Raw genomic sequence first — 25793 nt, forward strand, 5'->3', positions numbered from 1 at the left:
TATCCGTTCATATCTGACGGAATATGAATCTTCAAGATGAATATTTCGCCTGACGTATTTCAAATAAAACAGATTGAAACTTATACGTCCAAGGCGCAAACCAAGATGGGGCTAAATGAATTAATTTGAAGATTCTCAGCTAGTTTACTGTAACCTCTTAGCATAATGTGCGCAGAAACATCTCAGAGAAGCGTGCATAAATGTTCAAACTTTCTCTTTAGTGCAGTCAGTAACAGAAAGCTTGAATATCAAAGAACGTATTTCTCCGAGATACTTTCATTATGCAGTCGTAAATTAAATATTAATATCTACGAGCGGCTGCCCTTCAGCTGCGAGGGTCTTACAGAAACAGTTTTACCAGGTCAAATGAAAATTTATTATTCTTGTGACGGGGAAATTTTATTTGAAAACTCTAAGGCAACGGGGACAACTTCGCGGCACAGAGAACTTGCCAGAATTACCTGTCCCCTGCTCTTTTTATCCATCTGCCTCTTCCGCTTCGCGTCAGGCTCTAAAAGAAAAGAGGTGGTAAACTGACGAAAGAGGTATTTCCGTACTGGTGCAAACACAAGCTTGTTTCCCGAGTCTCATTTCCAGAAGATTCTGCCTTTCCATAGAAATCGTAAGTGATGCTGAAATCTCTACAAGAAAAGAAACCTAAGCTGTAAAGAGAAAAAAAGCATTACTGACGCCGTAGCTCAGAATATAGCAGTAGACATATCAATTTATGAAGACAAGATAACATACAGCAGTTACTGATCGTTCCCCCAAGAAATACGATGATTTCACGAAATATTGGTTGAAAATCTATAGTAATTAGCATTATCTCGTTAGGATACAGCTGATGACAGTATTTAAACGATCATTAATAGGCCAATAACACTGATGATCACATTCGTTCGTGATAATAATACGAGGATATCGTCCACAGTAGCAGTACGCCATGGAGCACAATAACTGTCACTTATTTAAGTGGGAGAAATAAGTCCCTCAGCTACGAGTTTATTAGATTCTGAGCAAAAGTTCTGACCGGATAAAAATGGGCTGGAAAATCGACCGTTCTTTTTAAAAGAAACCATTCTGCCATTTGCTTTAATCAGTCTAGGGAATTCATACAAAACCAAAATTTGCGTCATACCTAACTTCCTGAATACTAACACAATGACTTAACCACTGCGTCAAACTACTGGGATACTACTTATCGACTGAAATACCTTTATTGAAACACAGATTTTTTCTAGATTGTTAATGTAGTTGCTAAGTAAGACTTTAATATCAAATTAGAAGTTCAGTGCTTTGGTAACAGTATTTATCTAAATATAATTGCAACCTTCGTAATGTTATTATAATTTTTTATGTTTTCTGTCGCTCCTTATAAACTATATCACTCATAAACACCAGCTCCTTCGTAACATCATTACATAGCTATTAAAGTAACAACAACTAAACACCAACACACGTAGATCGCCGAACTATTGCAGAAAGTAAGCAAAACCAGTTCGTTTCAAAGAAGCGGTCCATAACGCTTTGCCTTTACTTTTACGCAACGTGCAACTCTTTTACCAAAAAAATAAAAATAATTACTAATACTATTTTACAAATAGGAATTGCCTGATACTACGTGTGAATTTTGAACTTTGCCTACGTGAACTTTTCCCAAGCAGATAGAGCACAGGAATAATTAAGATACATATCTGCTTGATAGCTTGGAGTTCGAGAACCTCTTCTTGCCTTTGGGATTAATTGATTAATTATCCTCCACTCATACCGAAGGACATGGACCAGAAAAATACAAATTTTGATTACCATACAAAAAATAATGCAAACAATATTTTACAACTATTTAATGAAACTTCTTTCTGGCCACGCGGTCTATAGCGTCTTGTCACGGCCCGCGCGGCTCCCCACGTCGGAGGTTCGAGTTCTCCCTTGGGCATGGGTGTGCGTGTTGTCCTTAGCACAAGTTAGTTTAAGTTAAATTAAGTAGTGCGTAAGCCTAGGGACCGATGACCTTAGCAGTTTGGTCCCATAAGACCTTACAACAAACTTTCAAACTGCGTTCTCGAAATCGGACGTCAATTGAACTACTTCCGCCAGAAAAATTAGTTGCCTCGCAAAATCACTTTCAATAAAAGATGTGAAATTCGATTATTATTATCTTATTTATTTTCTTATTTGAAGGCAGATCTTCTTACGCTTGGTGGCTGCCGTATCACATCAACGCAAACTCCGCTGAAGAGTGAAAATCTCATTCTGGAATGCGTATATAGTTGCACAGTTAGCGCCAATACGTTTTTAATCGTTAGCAGCAGAAAACAAAATGAAATAGTCTTCGCAACTGCAGGCTCAAAGGAGCTCTACCATGAGGAGGCAACTAAAACCGTGCTTCACAAGAAATTTCGCACAAAAGAAAAAGATTGCATGTTGAGTTTAAAAAATATGAAGAAAAACTGTTAATTACGTGAATTAGTCTCGTCACAGTTTTATTTCAACCATCTTCGGAGTATATGAACAGCTAGTACGTTATAATAACCATACAGATGCATCGAATGAGTTTGGATGAAAGTATGAATACGTAATCTTCATCGAAAGACAGAGCCATAGTAGTGTTTAATACCTTCCTTTTTTTGGTAAGAATTTGTGCAACAGTTGAAGTGTAGCAGGGATAACATAACTCGCACAGCGCTCCTTACTATAACCACTCACACAATAGCTACTCTGACTTGCACAAACGTAATATTCTTAACAGTCATTACACTTTGTTCTTCCTGTATTGTTATTACTATCTTAATTATTATCTTATTAGGGATGCAGACCGTTTGCGCAACAAAGTAAAAGACTGTTTGTTTTATGTCATAGGTGCTTCGCTTTCTTTTATTTACGGAACATCCTCAGTGGGCTGTAATAGATGTTTGTTGTACGTATCTGCAAACGGACAAAACTGACGTTGCTTGTATATTCAATTTTCCAGTTTCGCCTATAATCAAGATGAACATCTTTTTTCGTTTACTATTACCTTAAACACTGATCAGTCAGAACATTATGACCGCCTACCTAACAGCCGGTAAGTTCACCTCTAGCACGAATAACAGCGGCGACGCGTCGTGGCATAGAAGCAATGAAGCCTTGGTACGTCGCTGCAGGGAGTTGCCACCACATCTGCGCACAGAAGGCACCTAATTACCTTAAATTTCGGCGAAGGGGCTGATAAACTCTGACGCCACGTTCAATCACATCCCAGCTGTATTCGATCGGCTTCAGATCTGGTGATTTATGGGGCCAGCACGTCAATTGGAACTAGACACTGTGTTCCTCGAACCACTCCATCAAACTCCTGGCCTTGTGACATTGCGCATTATCTTGCTGAAAAGTGCTACTGACAGCTGGAAACATGATCGTCACGAAGAAGTGTAGCTGAACTGCAACCCGAGTACGATACTCCTTGGCCGTGATAGTGCCTTGCACGAGCTCCACTGAATCCATGGATTCCTACCTGAATGTTCACCATAGCATAATGGTGCCGCTGCAAACTTGTCTCCGTCCCACAGTACAGTTGTCAAGGAGCTGCTTCTCTGGAAGAGGACGGATTCGCGCCCTCTCATCGGCATGATGCATAAGGTATCGGGATTCATCAGACCATGAAACGCTTTGCCACATCCAGCGCCGATGGTCACGTGCCCATTTCAGTCGTAGCTGCTGACGTCGTGGTGTTAACATTGGCGTATGCATAGGTCGTAGGCTGCGGAGGCCCTTCGTTAGGAGTGTTCAGTGCATTGTGTGTTCGGACACGTTTGCACTACACCCAGGATTAAAGTCTGATGTTAGTTCCTCCACATTTCACCTCCTGTCCTGTTTTACCAGTCTGCTCAGCTCACGACATGGGACTTCTGTAATGAGCGGTGGCGGCCCAACCCTACCACGTCTGGACGTGGTTTCACCTTGATTTCGCTAAGTCGTGCTGTTTCCGAAATGTTCGTGCTGAGCGTCCAGGCCATCACAATCTACTCTCTGTCAAACTCAGACAGACCGCGCGCCTTTCCCGTTCTACACATCGGCACTGATAGTACACGCGCCGTGCGTGTGTCTGACTAGCAGTCAGTCCTTTCCAGGTGACGCTGCTATCGACAGGACGGGTTTGTATCGATAGAAGGTCGGTGGTCATAATGTCCAGGCTGATTAGTGTGTGTACTCGTGCAATAAACTCGATGTTAGATGATTCCGGTCAGTTTTCTGTGCAGTGGGGTCAGCTGCTTCGCGTGGCCGGTGTCTGTGGCCGATCGGTTCTAGGCGCTTCAGTCGGGAACCGCGCTGGTGCTACGGTCGCGGGTTCGAATCCTGCCTCGGGCATGGATGTGTGTGGTGTCCTTAGGTTAGTTAGGTTTAAGTAGTTCTAAGTCTAGGGGACTGATGACCTCAGATGTTAAGTCCCATAGTGCTCACAGCAATTTGAACCACTTTTTGCTTCGCGTGACTACTACGTGATTTTGTAAATGTCTCTATGGCAACACCTCTTAATGCCTCTTTAGATAACTATTGATTTGGCATACATCCGTGTGTGCATCGCAGTTGAAAGCTATCAAAAGCGCTGCCGGGTGCAGGGATTTCCTTAAGTTGACTTTACTATAGGAGTGTCTTAGCTGCAAAGAATAAATTTATTAAACCTTCATGCATGATGTGCCACTTATTCACGCACCTCAGTGTTTATGACGTCATATCTCTTGAACTATTTGTCGTACAATGATATATTTGTGTAAATACATTGAGCGGCATACGTGAATCCTGTGTGCGAAATATGTTGCGAATAAAGTTAGTGACAAATAAGTAGTACATTTAAACGTCATGCATGACGCGGAAGCTTTTCACGCATCTCAGTGTCTATCACGACATTTTGTGACCTATGTGTCATACAATGATATAATTTTGTAGGTACATTCAACGAAATTGTGGAAGTTTCCTGCAAAATGTGTTGCGAACAGAGTTAGTAGCAAAGGAGTAATAAATTTAAACGTCATGCGCAATGCGGCAGTTTTTCACGCATTTCAGTCTTTATGAAGCCATATCACCTGTACTATGATAGCTACGTGATTCTTATCCCCATAGCAACTGGTACTACCAAGTATGGTTGAAATCGGTCCAGTGGTTAGGAGGAGATATGGAACATACACACATATACATATCCATTTCATAATATGTATGGATTAAATATAATATTTCCAGATACTTCACTATATTACAGTTTTTCCTTATTTTCTTAGTGTTAAGTTAGCAACAACTTTTTGGAACACCAGTTTCGTAAAGTTATGTGTGTACATTTGTTTTCCCCATAGATTAAATAATTGTAATGGTATCGATGGTAGCTCTAATAAAACAAAATTTTTCTACCTGTAGCGATTTAATAAGAAATTCAAAATGGCACCAATGAATCCAGAACCATAATCACAATATTAGTGTATAATAGTATGGAACAATTTTTGGTGCATAACTTCGTAGCGTGTTTGCTTTGCAGGTTTGTATTCCGGTTGCTCTGGGTTTAGTTATCGATTGTGATTTGGCACCTACGAATTCAGAACCATAATCACAATATTAGTGTATAATAGTATGGAACAATTTTTGGTGCATAACTTCGTAGCGTGTTTGCTTTGCACGTTTGTATTCCGGTTGCTCTGGGTTTAGTTATCGATTGTGATTTTTTATTGGTAGTTCACTGTTACTATTTGAGTTTACGTATTGTCATTTTATCATTTGGAGATTGTGAACGGAGCTGTGGACGCTAGAAAATGGAGTGCCAAGTGGCGAAATCGAAACATTTCCGGCATGCTGTTCTGTTTTAATTGAGTACAGGGGTGACAGTAGCAGAGCCAGCCAGAAACATTTACACCGTCTACGGGGTAATGCCACTGGACAGAGCTTGGAAAGTAAATGGTTTTCTTATTTTAAGAGGGACCGTTTTGACGTTAGTGATTCTTCACGTTCAGGAAGGCTATTAGGGTTTCGATGAAAATCGTTTAACTACATTAATCCACAATGATAGCTGTCAGTGTACTCGAGAACTGGCAAGTGTGATGATCTGTGATCATTCCACCATAGTACGGTATTTGTATGCAATGGGGAAGGTTCGAAAATCGGATGTATGTGTACCGCACGCTCTAAGCCAAAAAACGCAAAAACCAGCGGGTGACAATGTAAGTAGCTCTGCTTGCTCGTCATCAATTGGTTCGTGAACAACAGCGACCGTTCCCGTCCATTACCGTTAATGATAACGAAATATGGTGTCTTTAAGCTAACGTAAGGAAAAGAAAGGAATAGCTGAGCCCAAAGGGAGCAGCAACTTCCCGTACAAAGACCTGCAGGCATCCACAAAAGTTAATGTTACGCGTCTGGTGGAACAGCGACGGTGTGGTGTACTGGGAACTGCTTCCCCGAGGTATAACCATCACCGCTGACATTTGTTGTCAACAACAGAGACTTCTTGCAGATGTAGTTCAAGATCAACCGCCAGGAACACTGCGTGAAATGATACTACTCCACTATAACACCCGTGTGCGTTCTGCTAGACTGATAAAAAACGCTGGACGTGTATTGGGAAGTCGTTCTGCACCCACCTTATTCTTCTAATCTTGCACCATCAGATTTTCACCTTTTCTGCTCTCTATCGAATAACCTTAAACGAACTTCCTTTCTGGACGAAACAGAACATAGCTGGACGCGTTGTTCGCCTCAAAACCATGAGATTTCTATATTCACGGTATCGCAAAGTTACCGCAGCATTGGCAGACTACCGTAAATAGCGAAGGAGAACACACTAGTGATGGCGAAAGTCTCTGTTGTGTGTACCTATTGAGTTTATTAAACTTACGGAAAAACGCTACGAACTTATGCACCAACATAATACAAGAAAAAAAAATCGCAATGAATTTCCACTCTTCAGCGGAGTGTGTATTGACCTGAAACTTCCTGCCAAATGAAAACTCTGTGTCGGAGCGGGACACGAACTCCGAACCTTTACCTATTACGAGCAAGTAGTTTACCAGATGGGCTGTCGAGGCACCATTCACGACGCGGCATCACAGCTCTACTTCCATCGGGATCTCTTTCGTATTTCCCAAATTCACAGACGTTTTCCTGTATATCGTGTGGGACCTTGAGCTACATTATGGACATGGAAAAAATCGAAAAACTCTAGAATGGATTGCAAAAGTACGATTCATAGTTCAATAATTTTGTCGGTCAACAGTATTAATTTTTTCTGGAAGACAAAATTCCAACATTAGAGAATTATAAGCTGTATTTTCAAGAACGGAAGCGGGATGTCGCTTGCAAATAAATGCCACAGCGGTAGCACAATACATACGCCGGTTTTGTTACAAGGAACAACTGTGCTACTCACTAGACATTTTTAACAATGTGACCATCTAAGCTTCATATTACGTTTATTAAAACAGATAGAATAATATTAAACCCTGACGTACGTGGAACTGCAAGAAACTGCTAGTGAAACTTTACATTTGACTATACCGGTTTCTTGGAGCGACCTCAAAGCACCTCAAGCACCACGGTGTCAAATTAATTACTTGCAGAGCGACCTAGTTAGGCTACGCAACAGGGTTGGGTTGGGTTGTTTTAGGGCAGGAGACCAGACAGCAAGGTCATCGGTCTCATCGGATTAGGGAAGGAAGTCGGCCGAGCCCTTTCAAAGGAACCATCCCGGCATTTGCCTGGAGCGATTTATGGAAATCACGGAAAACCTAAATCAGGATGGTCGGACGCTGGATTGAACCGTCGTCCTCCCGAATGCGAGCCCAGTACGCAACAGGAAAAGCATTATGACTCCTCTTCTTGTTGTTGTGGTCTTCACTCCAAACGCTGGTTTGATGCAGCTCTCCATGCTACTCTATCCCGTGCAAGCCTCTTCTACATCCACATCTACATACATTCTCCGCAATCCACCATACGGCGCGTGGCGGAGGGTACCTCGTACTACAACTAGCATCTTCTCTCCCTGTTCCACTCCCAAACAGAACGAGGGAAAAATGACTGCCTATATGCCTCTCTAGGAGGCCTAATGTCTCTTATCTTATCTTTGTGGTCTTTCCGCGAAATATAAGTTGGCGGCAGTAAAATTGTACTGCAGACAGCCTCAAATGCTGCTTCTCTAAATTTCCTCAGTATCGATTCACGAAAAGAACGCCTCCTTTCCTCTAGAGACTCCCACCCAAGTTCCTGAAGCATTTCCGTAACACTCACGTGATGATCAAACCTAGGCGCAACAAATCTAGCAGCCCGCCTCTGAATTGCTTCTATATCCTCCCTCAATCCGACATGATAGGGATCCCAAACGCTCGAGCAGTACTCAAGAATAGGTCGTATTAGTGTTTTACAAGCGGTCTCCTTTACAGATGAACCACATCTTCCCGAAATTCTACCAATTTATCTATATTTAGAGTTAGGTGCCATTCTTTACACCAATCACAGATCCTGTCCAAGTCATCTTGTATCCTCCTACAGTCACTCAACGACGACACCTTCCCGAACACCACAGCATCATCAGCAAACAGCCACACATTGCTATCCACCCTATCCAAAAGATCATTTATGTAGATAGAAAACTACAGCGGACCTTAATCTCAGAGTAACTGCTGCAACCTACATCTGCTTCTGCCTTCATCTCTTGGTCTCCCTTTACGATTTTTATTTTCACCCCCCCCCCCCCCCCCCCATGCTTCCCTCCAGTACTAAACTGGTGATCCACTGACGCCTCAGAATGCGTCCTACCAACCGATCCCTTCTTCTAGTCTGTTGTGCCACAAATTTCTCTTCTCCCCAATTCTATTCAGTACTTCCTCATTAGTTACGCGATCTACCCATCTATTGCAGTGTTATTAAAACACATTGGTATATTTTAGAAGTAATTATTTACAGAATTAAGTCAAGCAGGACTGAAATTCGTTTTAATTTAGTTGAATGTGGACTTTTTGTGACATACTTTCTGGAAACGAATAAGAACGTTATGTTGTTGAGAATAAAAGATCTCTTAACACACTGCCCGACAAAAAAAAAAGTGAAGCACCCAGAAGACATGATCGGATGTCAATGTTAACGTCGGACACTTTCACACCATCGGCGTATATGTAAGTGATCAGATTGGAATTCCCTGTGATAAGTAGAATGGCCACCCAAGTGCACTAATGTGATTCGTATTTACTGTTATTATTCAGCCTGGTAGGACACACGAAGAGTGTTCAGTAAGTAATGCAGCACATTTTTTCTTATGAAAGAAGGTTGGTCTAATTCACGATTCCGATACACCATTTTATTCTCCATTCATTTGGCTACAAGACAGTACCTTTCAACACAATTTCTGTTCAATGTGACGGTCTTACTCCACCTGACTGGGAAGGCCTGTATGCCCACACAGTATCGCTCTGGTGTTTGACGTCGGAGCTGATGTCTCGCTGTATCAATAACTTCTGCGTCATTCACGTATTGCTTCCCGCTGAGTGCACCCTTCTTTAGGCCAGACATATGCAAATCGGAAATTCGAGATCCGGGCTGTAGGGTGGATGAGTAAGAACAATCCAATGAAGTTTTGTGAGCTGCTTTCGGGTGCGCAGACTTGTAAGGCCTTGTGTTGTCATTGAGAAAGAGAAGTTAGTTTGCATTTTTGTGACGACGAGCATGTTCAAATTGTTTCTGCAATTTCCTGAGGCTCTGTACGGCCGGCCGGTCCGCGTGTGATCGGACAGATTCGCTCGACGTTGCTGCCAACGACTCACCGTGCTTTTGTTCACTGCAACGTCTCCGCGAACTTTCAGCAAGCGCCTCTGAATATCTGCGATGCTATGGTTTTCCCCCACAAGAAACTCAATGACAGCTCTTTGCTTGGAACATACATCCGTTGCGGGCGCCATTTTGAAGACTACGTATAGTGCCACCACCTATCGGAACTTCATGAAATTATAGGGGTGGAAGCGAGAATACTGCACGATGTCTTACAAAAATTACCGCATTTCTTCAACAGAAACTGGCCGAGAAAAAAGAACTTTGCTTACTTATTGAACGCCCCTCGTATTGTAACACCACAACTCTGTAGATGATCATACATTTCCTACGTCTTTTACTAAGTTTGTTTTATTAGTTGTGCTGAATTACTTCTTGTAAATGTGTTGTCAAGTTACAAATGCAATTTGTTATTTAAGAAAGAGAATACGAATGGAATATTAACGTTTTGTAAGTAGACACGCTGGCCTGCTCAGGGAAAAGCTACGTCAAAGAATATAATAAATTGTAAATGCATTATCGCAGGGCGTGCGAGTGCGCCAAAAGACAGAAGCAGTTCGGAGTCGCGAGGAGATTGTTGTTGTCGTCGGTAATGTGTATTCGCCGGTGTGGCTGCGAAAAAGTGCGGAGGTAAAAAGTCTGTTTCCGAAGTGCGGAGCAGTGAAAAGTGAAATGGTAATTTTGGCGGATGTTTAATATGGGCAACCTATGTGTATGGTGTGGTATCGATACTAACGATGCCACATAGTTTCAAAGGTTGGCACTACCACGAGACACCGACGGCAGCGCCCTCTAGGTGGTGCTGTGCAGCTCTACGATCTCCGCGACAGATTATGCCCATTTCATCAGGTGCAGACAGCCAGGACACTTCGCGTCATCATCGCACCTCATTCCAAGTTACGTATTCTTATTGCCTGAGTAAAGGGGTTTTAAATTCATACAGCGGTACCGACGTGATTTACCTTTTCCTGTTCCTTACCCACACGCCGCCTCCCAGGCGGGATACAAAATATGGCATTTATTCGGCACAGTACAAATGCAGCCAGAGTAATTCACATAATGCCAAGAGTACTGTGGGCCCTTGTTATTGGCTATGGTATGGCAAGAAGATCAACCTAAGCCCTATTTTACCGCTAAATGAAGTCGCTCGACAAACCAACGGCATCATGAACTGAAGTAAGATCTAGACTTTTTGATAACTGGAAGTGTAATAAGCTACCAGCGTAGTTGTAATTTTTTGTTTAAATAACATTGTTTTCGTGTATATTGTCACGTAAATAATTTTTCTAAGTCGTTATCCATCCTATCGCTTCGTACGAAACCGAGATAATCAGGAAATGAAGTGAGCATTAATTTATTAGATTATCAAAAAAATGGTTCAAATGGGTCTGAGCAGTATAGGACTTAACATCTGAAGTCATCAGTCCCCTAGAACTTAGAATTACTTAAACCTACTAACCTAAGGACATCACACACCCATTCCCGAGTCAGCATTCTAACCTGCGACCATAGCGGTCACGCGGTTCCAGACTGAAGCGTCTAGAACCGCTCGGTCACAGCAGCCGGCCATTAGATTATCAAAACACAGTTTTCCAACTTGTGGACAATTACGTAATAATGAAATCTTTTGCTGTAGTATGAATATTGTCGGAAATAGAATGATTCAAATGCCAGTATTAATTCATTTGCTAAAAGTAGAGTAACTTTCATAATAAAAAATTGGTAGTAAAACTTTACGTAACTTGGACACTGAATTTAATTTTCAAAGCACAGTTTCGAATTTATAGCTTGTGGCATAATTTATAACTTTTATTACAACGAAATATCAGAATAACTGCTAGGTAAATGACAGTCCTTACCAATGAGTAAATTCAAAGAGTTTTTCTGCTTGCAACAATTACGACAGTCAGTACTATGGTGAGTAACGTAACAAAAAGTTTCTGTCCACAGCTGATCTTTGAAAATTAATATAATATGTTGTATGTGTTTGCTATTTGATTATTATCTGACTACTGTGACATTCGAGGTGTGAAGTATTTGAAAGTATGCGTTTGTTACTGTTCCTACGTCATCACGGCAATAACTATTCTTACGTAAGATTGCTTACGAGTATAAAGTCAGTTTCAATTTAATTACTCTTGTTCCGGTGAGGAATGGCGACCGTTGGTTATTTTCATTAATGACATACTTTGGAAACCTTTCTTCCAAATTTTCCACTACCAACTCTTAATTAAAAATTAGTTTACGTAATAAAAATATACAAAGTTAACCGAACTTTGTTTCTAATCGTCATCGCTAAAGTACTGAGCAGTGACGATTCGAAACTTCCTGGCAGATTAAAACTGTGTGCCGGACCGAGACTCGAACTCGGGACATTTGCCTTGCCCGCGAAAGGCAAAGGTCCCGAGTTCGAGTCTCGGTCCGACACACAGTTTTAATCTGCCAAGAAGTTTCATATCAGCGCACACACCGCTGTAGAGTGAAAATTTCATTCTAGTGACGATTCGGTTATAAATTAATCTACTTCTCTCGTGTTCCTTTATTCTTCGGAGCAGATGCCTTTTCCCCACAGATTAGGGACTTAAGGTTCAAGGTCATATAGGAAAGCCTGATTAGCCGGAGAGGTGGGAGGGTTACCATGTAAGTGGCGTGAAGAGCGTCAGATGTTGAAGACACTAAACTTACGCGTACTTGTATAAGACAGCGTTATTAGAACCTCGAAGTGTTTGAAATGAACCCCTTTCTGAATTTGCTTGTGGGACATCTTGACATGACAGTGGCCCGATATCGGACTGGATGGGAACGTTGTCACAGGCATATTCATCGACAAGGATCCATCGATCGTGTGTGACCATCACGAGGGAGGACCGCCATATTGTGCAGCAAGCACATCGTAACCTCTGTCGGAGAACAAGTAAGAGATTCCTTGCAACACTCTGTGTCATCCCGCACCGTTTGTTGGAGACCAGCAGCAGCCCAACTAGGGAACTACGGTTTCATGCGCGGACTGATTTAACCCCCGAGCATAAGCGACTGCGCTTGGACTTATGCTGTGACCGAGGATCATGGACTGCTGATCCATGGCGTGTACTGTGTTCATCAGTGAAATACGCTTCTGCATTACACCGAATCGCCAGCCTCGAAGAGAATCGTTGTATTGTGTTCGTTCTATTTATTTTTTGAACGTTCTTAAATGTTTGGAGGTCTTGTGCGATTTTTTTAATACCACAGCATTTTGCAAGGGCCTGAAAACCATACCTCCGAACAGCCAGAAGAAGATTAAGAACGAACTGTTTATAGACTTCAGTACACAGGTCCATCATTCAGCTCACCGAAACTGAAATAAAATGTTCTAACTCTCTAAGAATAAGTTAAAGGTGTCAGTAACCACGACAATAAATAAAAGTCTGCTGTCGTTTAGCTGAGCAGTGTATTCTGACAATAGCTGTCACGCACAGGAATTATTTGGACAATCACTATGGCTTGTCCTATCGTACCCAGCACGTGACTCAGTCCAGAGACGATTTATACTCTTTGTTCCTCAATACGTAAAGTTACTTGCTCGCCTTAAAAGTGGAAAATAATCTCAGACACTTGCCACGCGGTTTCCTGTAATATAGTGGGTGGCCCACGAAACAGAACGCCGAAAACGAAATACGGGGTTGTCAGCTAAATTATTCATCCATTCACTTTTGCACTACTTCGTAGCATTTCCTCATTAACTCCATCCGAGGCTTAAGCGGACACATATGCAGACAGAATCACGGTACATTCTGTAGTGGAGCGTAACAGATTTCACATGGCTGGCGACGGTAGAATAACCTCCCAAAGTTCACACACGTGGGTCTCTCTATAACCACAGTGCGAATGTGAAAGCAACACTCTCCAAAGCTGCTTCGAACATGGGCAGGAATGCATACAGAATACCCTTTTTGACTACGACATTATTTACATAGTTGTTAGGTGAACGCGTACAATGATCCCAAATTTTCTTTAAGTGGATCTATACTTTGTTTATATTGTTTATAATTTTTAGCCTGACAACTTCAACCTGACGAATTTTTCAAACGGAACTGATGGTAGTTTGCGGCCTCTGAATGTCTCTTTCTAATTTTCTGTACCTTTATTAAATAACAATATAATGGTGAAGACTGGCTCAGTTTCATTATTAATTTTATCAGTTACAGTGCTTTCGTTGTAGATTTGTATGTTACACTCTAAATTAATTTAACCAAACTCGTATGTATAGTTTTTTACCGAAAATTAGTTTTTATTCAATAGTTCAAAACGTAAAGAAGGTAGCTTCATGAAAACTTCTATCGTATCCTTTTTTAATAAACTGAAACTGTTTCCAAACTCTCTAACTTCAATATTACGTGATTTAAAAATTTCGAAAACACAGATTTTTCGAAGAAACTAGTTATCGTATCATGGTGAGGCTCAGAAACTTCGACACTGGCTCAGTTTCACATAATCTGGCGTCATTAGGTTAGTTAGGTTTAAGTAGTTCTAAGTTCTATTGGACTGATGACCTCAGATGTTAAGTCCCAAAGTGCTCAGAGCCATTTTTTTGTTCGCTCTGTTTGCGGCATGTATAGGTGCTGCCGTTTTGACCTTGGCAGAGTGACGCAAAAAAATGAGTATCTCGCCTACCTTATTAGACGTACCCATAAGTGTTGCTTTCCCACGAGGTCACGGTTGCTAGTGAGTGTAGGAACTCTGACGGCACAATGGTATGTGACAGGGAACCTGCGTCTACAAGCGCTGGCTCTCGTGCCACAGTATTGTGGTCCCATTTTTCAACAGGACAATGTTCGTTCACATAGCACGTGTGATGTTGAGGTATTTCCCTGACCAGAGAATCCCCAGATCTGTCCCAGATATAACATGTGTTAGATCAGCTCGGACATCACCTCCTTTTCTTTGCCTATCCGGGATATTAAGATGAGGTACAAAATTTGTGAACCAACTTGCCTGAGGAGAGGATACAACGTTTTTGTGCACGCTTCCACTCCAGAGGGGTAAAGCGTCATACTGACAGTTAGGCTAAAACTGCCAAGTTCTTTGTAAATCTGACTCTGTAACCTGCTACACCCTTCGGTATATTCACAATCGATCATGGTTACAGTGTACCTGAGTTTCGAATAAGGCATAAACTCCAAAGAAATATGCTGTACTAATAAACACCGGAAGCAAAAGTGTGTAATAGTTTATTAATTAACTGAGATTGTTATTATTATACTTACGAGACTGAAATTTACTGAAACTGTAATAAATGAAATAATACAGTCCCCATTACCTTCAAGAACAATAATCATGAATCTGACTGTGTTGGATTGAAACTGAACTCGCGTAACTGTTGAACGGAAGTACGCTGGTGACAACAGTAATTACATGAATGATAACACCATCAAATTTCCAAAGAATCACAAGATTTTGGATAGGTAATTACTATTAAAATGATTACTTTAGTATTTCTAAAAGAAAAATTCATTCTCTACTTGTAAACCGTGACACGGTAATGATTATGAAATGTGACTTCACTGTAACGTGTACTGCTGCTATATTTTACGAATCACTTTTTTCAGAAGATCAAAATCCATTATCATAAAACATAATAGTTAATTTTAAATGCTATCACAGTTAGCAGTAATTGAACAAGGTAATGTTGAAAACACGAAATCCAAGATCAACACCGAAAATTAATAAATACATATTGAGGAACGATACTTCTCAATCATTTTATGAACTCATAACACTGACGAACGATACGTAATTCAGACTATATCTGTGGATTTCATACGGTGCGAAGTCTCTGATATCGCCAGCGCGTCTACTTACAACATTTACAAAACTGTTTTCAATAATTTGCAAGAATATCATTTCACTACGTTTCATTTAACCAGTATTGGCATGAAAACATTGAAAATATATACAGTTATTACCAAAGAATAACACTGAAAAATGCAAAAGGGAATAATGTAGTAAGTGTGAAGTATTGTTCTGTTATGTTATAACTCGATTTTGTAATGACTGAAGTAACGTCACATATCCTCGATCATAAGTTTCATTTCGTTTCCTCATCCTTTTCTGGATGCATCACGTTTTTTGTTAAGCAGTGTGCTTATGTTTCAACCAGCTGTAGTTATTGTTTAATTTATTTGCCATCGATTTCGAAGCAACTACGGGCACTGTACCACAGCATCCTCTAGTTTTGGTAACTATAAGACTGGAGAGGATAAATTTGCGGTGGTATATCACATCATTAAAACGATAAACAAAGCTAAGTGGGAGAAAAACGGTAGCAGAGTAGCTTTTATTCTGCACAACGAAATACTTCGCATCTGATATCCCCAACTTCCTGCGCTATGGAAGCTAAATGAGCTAATACATTGCTTTTTGTAAGTAATATGAATATTCCCTTCCATAACACTCAAATAAATTCTTAGACTTCAAAAAATATTTTCGGTTTCAAATAAAAAGTAAAGTATCAGAAGCCCATGCAGTATTTAACGCATGTTAAAATTCGGCACTGCCATCGCTTATAAACAGTCCAGAAATATGAACATGTTTCATTGGAGTAAGTGCGGTGAAGGAAAATATCACTCTGTTACTTAGTTTTTTTATCTCCTAATAGCGCTCAGACTAGCGAGATGTGACCAGTGATGGCGATTTCCGAACTCACAGTCTGTGCCCAGCTACAATCTATTTGGAGAGGCCTTTCACACGCCTGGCGCCTCTCCCCTAATCCCTTTAAGGAGAACGTGTCATCCATTACCTGATGAAAGGCTTTGGAAGAATCTCTGGGAAAGAGTTCTTTGATCTCCGCAGTGGTGTACAAGGTCGAGCGGGGCGCAGCTAACGTGCCAAACTTCTCCACCAAGAGGCGCCCTATTTAACAGCTTTTCCTTTGAAAGTTGCCGGGATCCTTCAGTGTTCGCTCCGCCGCTCCCAAGGGCTAGGCCCAACAATAAAACAGGCCTATCAAAACCGTAGAAAATAGTGAAATGTAGCTACGAGCGCATTAGAAAATTGTTGTAAAACTAGTTGCAACTACGCCTGCCTGTATTTCTTTGCTCCGTGAACCAGCGTCAGGAGCAGAATGAAGGGTAATTTGCATTGTAAGATTTTCTAACTTTTCTTGCCGTTCTATTCATAGACGTATTGTGGGACGAATGCTTATGGATCTCTGTTTCAGTATTTCTTACACTAAAGGTATCCTCTACAATCAGGAGTTAATTATGTAGAGAGATGAATCAAGTGTTTACAATTGCGATTTAATATGGTCGATTACTGCTTTCGGGTGTCACTAATAATCTTCAGAACTTTTCAGTTTAGCGTCTGTGTAATTACTCGTATTTTAATTTTGAGGGAGCCATACGCGGCTACAAAGTTGATGTGTTAGCCTACAGTTTAAGTAAACCGAAAATATCAGTGGCACCAACGTAATCACCTATTATTTTATTCACAGTCTCTGCAGGTTCGATAATTCTGAGAATACGCAATACTCTTAGATTCCATTTGTTTATTATAATTTTCCGAAACCTCTTCGTGAGATCATTTTTCACCTCTTTCCAATTGCAAATTTCTTTGTAAGAAATATCTTTTGCAGACAAATTACTGTTACCTGATATGCTACGATTTACTGTAGGCACATTTCATCCTATGTCATGGTCCTACTTAACATTCTCGCGCGTTGTTATTTCGAGATATTTACGTAATATGACAGACTGGAATTGTGACTCGGTAATCATGTGGTTTCATTCTGCATAACTAAAATTCAGTAGATGTTTAACTTCGAAGATTATAACTCGTCCTAACAGATTTTTTTCCATGTTTTAAAGTAAGCGATTAAAGTTAATTTGTTTTTCCGTCGGTGCTTAGAATACGATATTTACAAATAAGAAGAGTAAAAATTTGGATGTTCCAAAGCGCGATTTCTTTCCATAAGCTGCTAAAGACAGCACAGTGAGCCACTTCCTTAAATAAGCTGCTGAAAAGCAAATGAAAATGAATTTAGTTCTGTATTCGGTTCATAATCTTGTAAGAGCAATGACCAGTTGCAATGATTCTGAGAACAAATATTTTAACTACTTTACCATCAAATTTCGTGAGACCCAGGTATTTATTTTTGATCTTATGCTCACGTGTCAAACTGATTAGGTGAATAAAACAAACTTAGTTGTAGTCTGAATAAAGTGAAAACCAGCAGGAAGGTAATGAAGTGAAATAACACTGACGAAAAGTTACTCTTTCTGTGGTGAATGCTCAAAAATTTTCCCATCATTATTACTATTACAAAAGCGAGAAATTTGTAATATATATTACTTCAATTGATCAACTGTTTGGTTAAATTCACTTTAAAATATGCAAACGAGGAAAAAATTGTAATTTGTGGATTATTCTCTTTAATTTTAAATGGGACATGGCAGTGGACTGACTTTCGTTATAGCTTTCAGTGCCACATCCACGATATCTAAAGAAATATCCCTGCAGGTTAAAACTGTGTGCCGTATCGGGAAACTGAGTGAAGTGCTGTAGTGACATTCTTTTTTTGTCTTCTTTGTTTTCGATCTGATTTTTCATAATTCATTCGTCACCGCTTCTTTGAGTATGTCGCATTACGTCTTCCAAATCCCAACGATGAGAACTTCAAACAAAGTTTTTATTGCAGAAGTTGGGCAGTTCCCTGACCGAACACAATGAGCTACCATTCCGACTTGGATAGCTCAGTAAGTTTACCGGGACGGTAGCTCAGCGTGTTCCGTCAGCGGGTTAGCTGTAGGGCACTTGCACGATAAAGCAAAGGTTCCAGGTTCGGATCCCGGTCCGCCACACAATTTTAATCTTCCAGGAAGTTTCAAATCAGCACCCACCCACTGCAAAGTGAAAATTCATTCTGGAAATAAAGAAAATATATTCGTACAGAATCTATGGTCATATTAGTAAATTTTGGAGCGAAAACGTTCTGACAGACTGAAAGTAGTATTACGAACCTGACAGGGCACGATCTGCCAGGATGGCTATCCTGGTCTCGACCTACGAGCTGTCGGCTGTCAGTGGATCGTGAGCCGCGGCTGCAACGACGATGAAACCTTTGGTGAGGGAGACAGCTTCAGTGCGGTTGTCCATTCTTGACCTCGCCTGTTCGGGATGTCAGGCTTCACGGACTGCTGACGAGTTCAGCAGGTAGCCAAGATCATGGCGACTTCAATACACAATGACGGTAAAAATAGTAACACCGAAAAATAATTAATATAGGGTAATGAAATTTCGGGAATTGATTTATCTAGGCGACATAAAAAGTGATTAACAATGGAAAATCAGATGCTGATGTAAGCGCGAGGTGAACCATTGCATATGTGTACCTGCCAGAATGTTGAATGCAGGAATGCAAATTCACATGCATTGTGTTGTACAGGTGCTGGATGTCAGTTTGTGAGATGGAGTCCCATGCCTGTTGCACTTGGTTGATCAATACACTGACGGTAAATGCTGGTTGTGGATGACGCTAGAGTTGTCGGCCGATGATGTCCCATATGAGCTCGACTGGAGATGGACGTAATGATCGAATACGCCAAGCCAACACGGAGACATTCTGTATGTCATGATGGCTTACAGCGATGGTATGTGGGCGAGCGGTATGCAGTTTTAAAAACACCCCCTGGTATGCTGTATGAACTGTGACTGGCTCGTGTTATGCTTTGCATTAAACCTTGGTTGCTATTCTGTGATTAGTCTCTCGCGGTTGTCGCGATTACCCTGTTATCCTTTATCTCCACAAGTGGCAGCAGCAGCGTGTGTCGATATTCGCACCCTAGTACTATCTTTAGCCTCGCCCTTATTGTTTCCGGCTGTGCCGTGTGCGGGCAGTTGGTCGGTTGGGGTGGAGCAGCGAAGAAGTCTCCGTGGCGCGTGTCTGGCCGGAGCCACTGGCGGGGTCCATGCACTATCGGAGCGCGAGGGGCTGTTCCCGTTGCTACGAGGTCCGTGGCTCACCGATCCCGGACACCAATGTTGAGTCTTTACTTAATCTTCCAGCCATCCCCAACTGTTCACATTGTGTCGTTTGAATTTCGTTGTGGGCTGTTGGGACATTCCCGCGAGCAACAACGTGTGTTTTCAAGTTGGTGAAATTCTAGCTGTCCTCCTGTGGAGCTTAACTTGAGTATTTTGAATTGAAGTGCACCAGCGGAATCTTCTGCCTTGTGGCCGTTAACGTTCCGGTTACCTGTCCTGGCCGATGACGTAAATTCAGGCAGTGTATTTTCCTCGTAGTGTTGTGGCTGTCCAGCACGGTGTGTAGTTTGGCAGCTGAATGTGTAATTCGTTGTGGGCGCCGATACCTTCTGCGTTGTTCCATTGAACGCCCTGTTATGTGCTGGTCGGGTGGAGCGGAAGCTATCCTGTCGCTTGGTCTGTTGACTGTCTGTCGTTTGGGTTGCCGTCGGATTGAGAATTGTTGGGACTTCTGCCTGTCTCACCTAAGCGAGCGTTAGTGTTTGAATTCCACGCCGACCCTTCGAAACTTCTGAGAGCCGTTTGACGTGCTGCCTTTCCTTATTTGTCTTTGTTGTTTGTTTATGTATGGCTTCTAGCAGATTTTAAATTAATGTTGTTTTGCCCTTAAGGCGTGAGATTGTTTGGGCCTTCAGCCTAATTTAGAGAAATGTTTAAAGATAAGGTCTTCTGCCTTTTAAATTCAAATTCCTGTTTTTGAGTCTTAAGTTATTGGCCTTCAGCCGGTTTTAATTTAAAGTTGTTTTGCCCTTGATGCATGAGATTGAATGGCACATTTATCCTGGAATTAAGTACTAAAATTAATGTTTGGCTTGCTCTGTTTTTAATGTTTTCTTTACTCTTGTAATGTTTGTCAAATGAATAAAGTAGTATGTTCGAGTGCAACTGACAGCCACTCATTTTTGCCCCTTTCTACAAATTATCTGTCCTGTCATGCGAGTATAGCAGGGGATGTCACTGTACTAGAATCGTAGCACAACAGGTCGAATCACCAGACTGATGTACAAATTAGCTGTCAGGGTGCATGGGATAACCACGAGGGTGCTCCTGCTGACAAACGAAGTCACACCCAGACCACAACTCCAGGTGTAGATCCAGTGTGTCTAGCACGCAGGCAGGTTGGTTACAGGCCATCAAGTGGCCTTCTCCTAACAAACACACTGCCATCACTGACAGCGTGGCAGAAACAGCTTTCATAAAAAAAAGAAAAAAAAAACCTGACTTCCACCTTGTCCTCCAATGAACTCTCGCTTGATACCATTGAATTCGCAGATGGCGGTGGTTTGGGGTCAGGAGAGTGCACGCATCTGGCTCGGAGCTATCCTTGAAGTAACCGATTTGAAATAGTAGGTTATGTCACTGTGCTGCGTACTGCTTCAGGGAAAGGAAAACTATAGACGACGCAATTAACAGAGCACTCCAAATAGTACACGACACACCCTCCAAATACACACTTGCAATTATGATAGACATCTCAGGTGCCTTCGACAACCTCTGGTGGCCGGCCTTGTTCAAGAGGCTCAGACACCTGCAGGTTCCGGAGTCTCTGTATAATAGTTTCATGGACTACTGCAGAGACAGAACGGTCGTTTGGCAAATGAACAACCAGAAAGTGATTAAACGAATTACAAAAGGCTGTCCACAAGGGTCGATCTGCGGCTCCATCTTCTGGGACATAGTTATAGAACCGCTCCTACAGTTGCTAGAGGATCACATCTCGACAGATGGAGTTGTCGCTTATGCTGATGATCTACTCGTCGTAATTTCAGCAAACAACCGTGCCCAGCTAGAAGAAAGAGCCAATGGAACACTTAGGACAATAACCCAATGGTGCACAGATAATAAATTAAAGATAGCAGGAAACAAAACAACTTATACATTGCTAAAGGGTATCCTGCGCAGGAACCCAATAGTGAAAATCGGGGACACAAACATAAAAAGACTAGCAGTCACACGCTATCTAGGAGTATACATTGATGAACGATTGAACTTCCAAACACATGCGAATATGCACAAACGAAGCAGAAAAGATACTACCCAAACTGGCTAGGCTAAATTCAGAACAATTCAGGCTACCCCTGTCAGTGACACGAACATACCATTGCGCTCTCTTCGAGTCAGTACTATGCTTTGCTGCCAGTACGTGGGTCACAGGTTAAATCTCTCAACCAACAGAACCATTGTACGTCGAGGCCAAAGAAGTGTTCTACTTCGACTAACAGGGGCATTCAACACAACATCAAATGACGCACTATGTGTCGTCATGGGAATCTTCCCCATAGATATCACCATGAGGTAACGCGCAGCAATGTGCTGGCTTAGGATGGGGGGAATAGAACAGGTCTAATAAGAGCTTAAAGCTGGGTACCTCTTCAAGGGACCTACGCCTTCCGTTAAGAGGCAGCGCACAGTCTGGATGGAAGGATCTTAATTGTGGTCCCTCTCTTTTGAGCCCAACCCGATGGATACCTATGGTAGATCGGGGAAAACCACCGTTCAGGCTGTGTTGCTGGCGGGGTCGGAAGGTGCTAACTGCCACACCACGTATCATTGTAAGTCTCATTGGCTCAGCGTGAACTGTTTGTACAACCAACCTACACAGCCTATACCTCAACCTCCACTAAACTAATAACTTCTGATCTGAAGCTTAAAGTTAGGCACCTCTTCAAGGGACCTACGCCCCCTGGTAAGAGGCGGCGCACGTCCTGGATGGAAGGATCTTAATTGTGGTTCCTCTCTTTTGAGCCCAACCCGACGGATACCTATGGTAGATCGGGGAAAACCACCGTTCAGATCGTGTTGTCGGCGGGGCCGGGAGGTGCTTGCGCCTGATGTACTCTACTAGGAGCCTTGTAGGCTCAACACAAACCGTTAGCGTCATTACCTTATTACTTTTACCACAAGTACCCTTTCATTAGCAACTTTCAGCCAAGCACAAAATCAGTTACCTCTCTATTGTATATCGTAAATAGTTTAGCAGGCTGGACATGGAGGTCTTAGTCTTAGTTTCTAGCTTTAACGTACTCTAATCTCTTCTAGTTAAGTTAGTTTTTAGGAGTAGATGTTAAAGGCATGATGAGCGGCGGCCAGCGTCTTGAGGGTCATTCCAAGACCCGGGCCGCCGCCCACAACCAGGTGACGGGCAACATTATACCTATCCCTTCTCTATTCAGTTCTCTTCCTTCCTTCTTTCCAAATATTTAATTTTGTTTTGTTTATTAATATTTTACTTGATTTTGTATTAGTTATAAGTTTTTCTAATACTGCACACACAAAAAAAAAAGATATCAAATGGATGTAAACAGAGCCCGCCTCCACGTGGCGGGACACGGGCAACGGTGTGAGTGGAGACGGGAGCCGGTGTGGTGTTACTTTCAGTCACACCGGACCCCGGACCCAGTCACAGCGGCTAAGTGACAACATACGACCCACCATAAGAAATTAAACGGTGGTTCATAAAATATAAGCAGCTAGTAAAAAAGCAGTATAATGCGCCAGTGCCAAACACCGAACGCGATGGTCTTTTCCTCTCGGTAGTGACACGTGGCAGTCTGGATCCCAGTCTTCTTACGACAGTGCATTCTCCTGATCACAGCTGCCAGCAATCATGTGCAGCGGCTACATTCCTGTCGATTCTTTCTACAGTATCACAGAAGGAGCATCCAGCTTCTCGTAACCATACTACACGATCTTGTTCAAACTCAGTGGGTTGTTGATAACAGCGTCTTGGCCGCCTTAAAGGCATTTTTGACTAACATTAACTCACCACGTCCGATCACTAAGGTAACTGACGCTCACTACTGTTGCAACGAGTATTTAAAGCAAACTTGATCTGTATCCTCAAAGTGGCGCTTACTGGCGCCACTCTTATGCGACTGGTACGAAATCTGAGTAGACATCATCTTTCAGGTGTGGAAACACGCCTACCAGATATCGTTTTTATGAAATGTATTTGCAACTGTGAATATAGACAACTATCAACTGTGTAATGGAATGACGACAATGCATGTGCCGGACTGGAACTCTAAACCAGATTTCCCGCTTATCAAGAGCGGTCGCCTTACCATTGGGCTATCCGAGCACGACTCACGACCAGACTTAAACTTCCATAGGTCGTCAGCTTCTACTCGTACATCCATTATGTATATTTCCGTACAAGCGAGACATTTTACTTAAAGGACGCTTGACCGGTGTCGGCGCATAGATACGATAGTGCTGTACCTGTGTTTTCCGAATTACGATGCATGCATGTCCAAAGGAACTTTGCATCTTAATTAGGAATAACATAGGCACTGTAATCTCGTAACTTTCGTATATGTCGCACAATTCTTTCTTGGTGTTGCGATTTTTTTCCAGCAGTATTTTCATTCAGTATTGTATACAGCGTAACACAACTAGCAGTGGCCACCAACATACAGCATGGGCCGCAAGGACCCAGTTCTTCGGACAGATCCCACTCCAACGATGGGCCCCAAAGATGCTTCCTTTAGGCTGGTCAGCAGCAGTGTACGTAGCGTACGCCATAAGACGTAACACCACTTGTATTTCATAAGTAGTTCAAGATATCGAAACGAGATTTTCAGCAAATAATAGTAGTCCCTGTGGAAAGAGACACACTGTTTCGTTGCATTTGTTAATACTCTTGCAACGTCAGATACATTGAAACAAGTATTTTTTGTACTTCATTTAATGGCATTCGAAAGTTCTAAAGCACGAATTCAGTGGTATTACAATTGTTAACGTTGAAGATGAGACTTTTCGCAAAAATATCCGAGAAGTGTGATAAAATTAAGTCTCACACGGCCGGAATCGGCTATTTGATCTCGTGCTACACAATCGGTATATGCAGAAGTTTAGCGTACGCTACTACAATGAAACAATTCCTCTTGGTCCTATAGACATAGAGAGAGAGTCAGCTACGACTGGTGTTAAGAAATTATATGATAACTATTAGCGTATCATAATGGGCTATCATGTACATGTTTAAGTGGACATCTTTTGTGGGAACAAGTAACCAGTTGAAAGACTCGATACAACGAAGGAATGTGGCGTTAGAGCTCTACTCGGCGATGTTTACACCGCAATAGCCTATTCCGGTCGCCTTGCATTTCAATTTTAGCACATTTATCGGTGCGGTAAATAGAAAATCCTGTGGCGTGACTGACTGGGAGATTCATAAGGGCAGGTGCAGCCATCTGTTTACAGAAGCGTTTCCTATCCTTCCCGCACATTGGCACCTTTCCTTGGAAAGTGTGAGAGTTGTCTGTTAAGTATATTTGATACGTGTAGCTGACTGTAATGGATGTGCGTGTAGCGCGGTGCCATGTTTGCATTGTATGATGATGGGATACGGTGAAACCCGATGCCGGCACATAGCCTGCTCCTCTCGAATGGCACCAAGGGGGTAGCCGAGCTTAACGTTCCCTTCCAACGGACGGCTCACTATCAACAGTGCCTCCATAAAACACTGTGCAGGGGTTTGGAATTTAACCCAGGACGCTGGCGTGACGTCTGGCGATTAGGAACTTCACGCTGCTACCCTTCCTCCCCTTTGCCCGGAAAGCAAAGGGAAAGTTGTCAACGGCGCGCGGTCACCCATCCAAGTATCGGCTACTCCTTGCGTTGCTTAAATTTAGTGATATGACGGGAACCTGTGAATTCAGCGAGACGAGGCTGTTGGCAATCCCAGTGTGGTGATCTAGTAGCTAGCCGCAGGAGCTGCGGGTGACGACATAATGCTGAAACAGCAAGCACCTGCAGAGTTTCCTGGTTCAAATACGACATAATTTTTTAAATGACGTGTTTAGCTACGAGCAAATCTTAACTGACAGACATTGTGGCAATACACAGTCGCATGTGAATAAAATATCAACATAGTACATACACTGGAATGTAGCTACGTGCGCTGTAGATATGTGTGATGTCAACTACAGGGTGGCGCAAAGTAGGTGTTAGAAAGCATTTGCCTACAGTGATTTAATTGTCTGCCGTAAGTG

The sequence above is a fragment of the Schistocerca piceifrons genome, chromosome 1, assembly GCF_021461385.2.
Source record: "Schistocerca piceifrons isolate TAMUIC-IGC-003096 chromosome 1, iqSchPice1.1, whole genome shotgun sequence".
Taxonomy (NCBI): Eukaryota; Metazoa; Arthropoda; class Insecta; order Orthoptera; family Acrididae; genus Schistocerca; species Schistocerca piceifrons.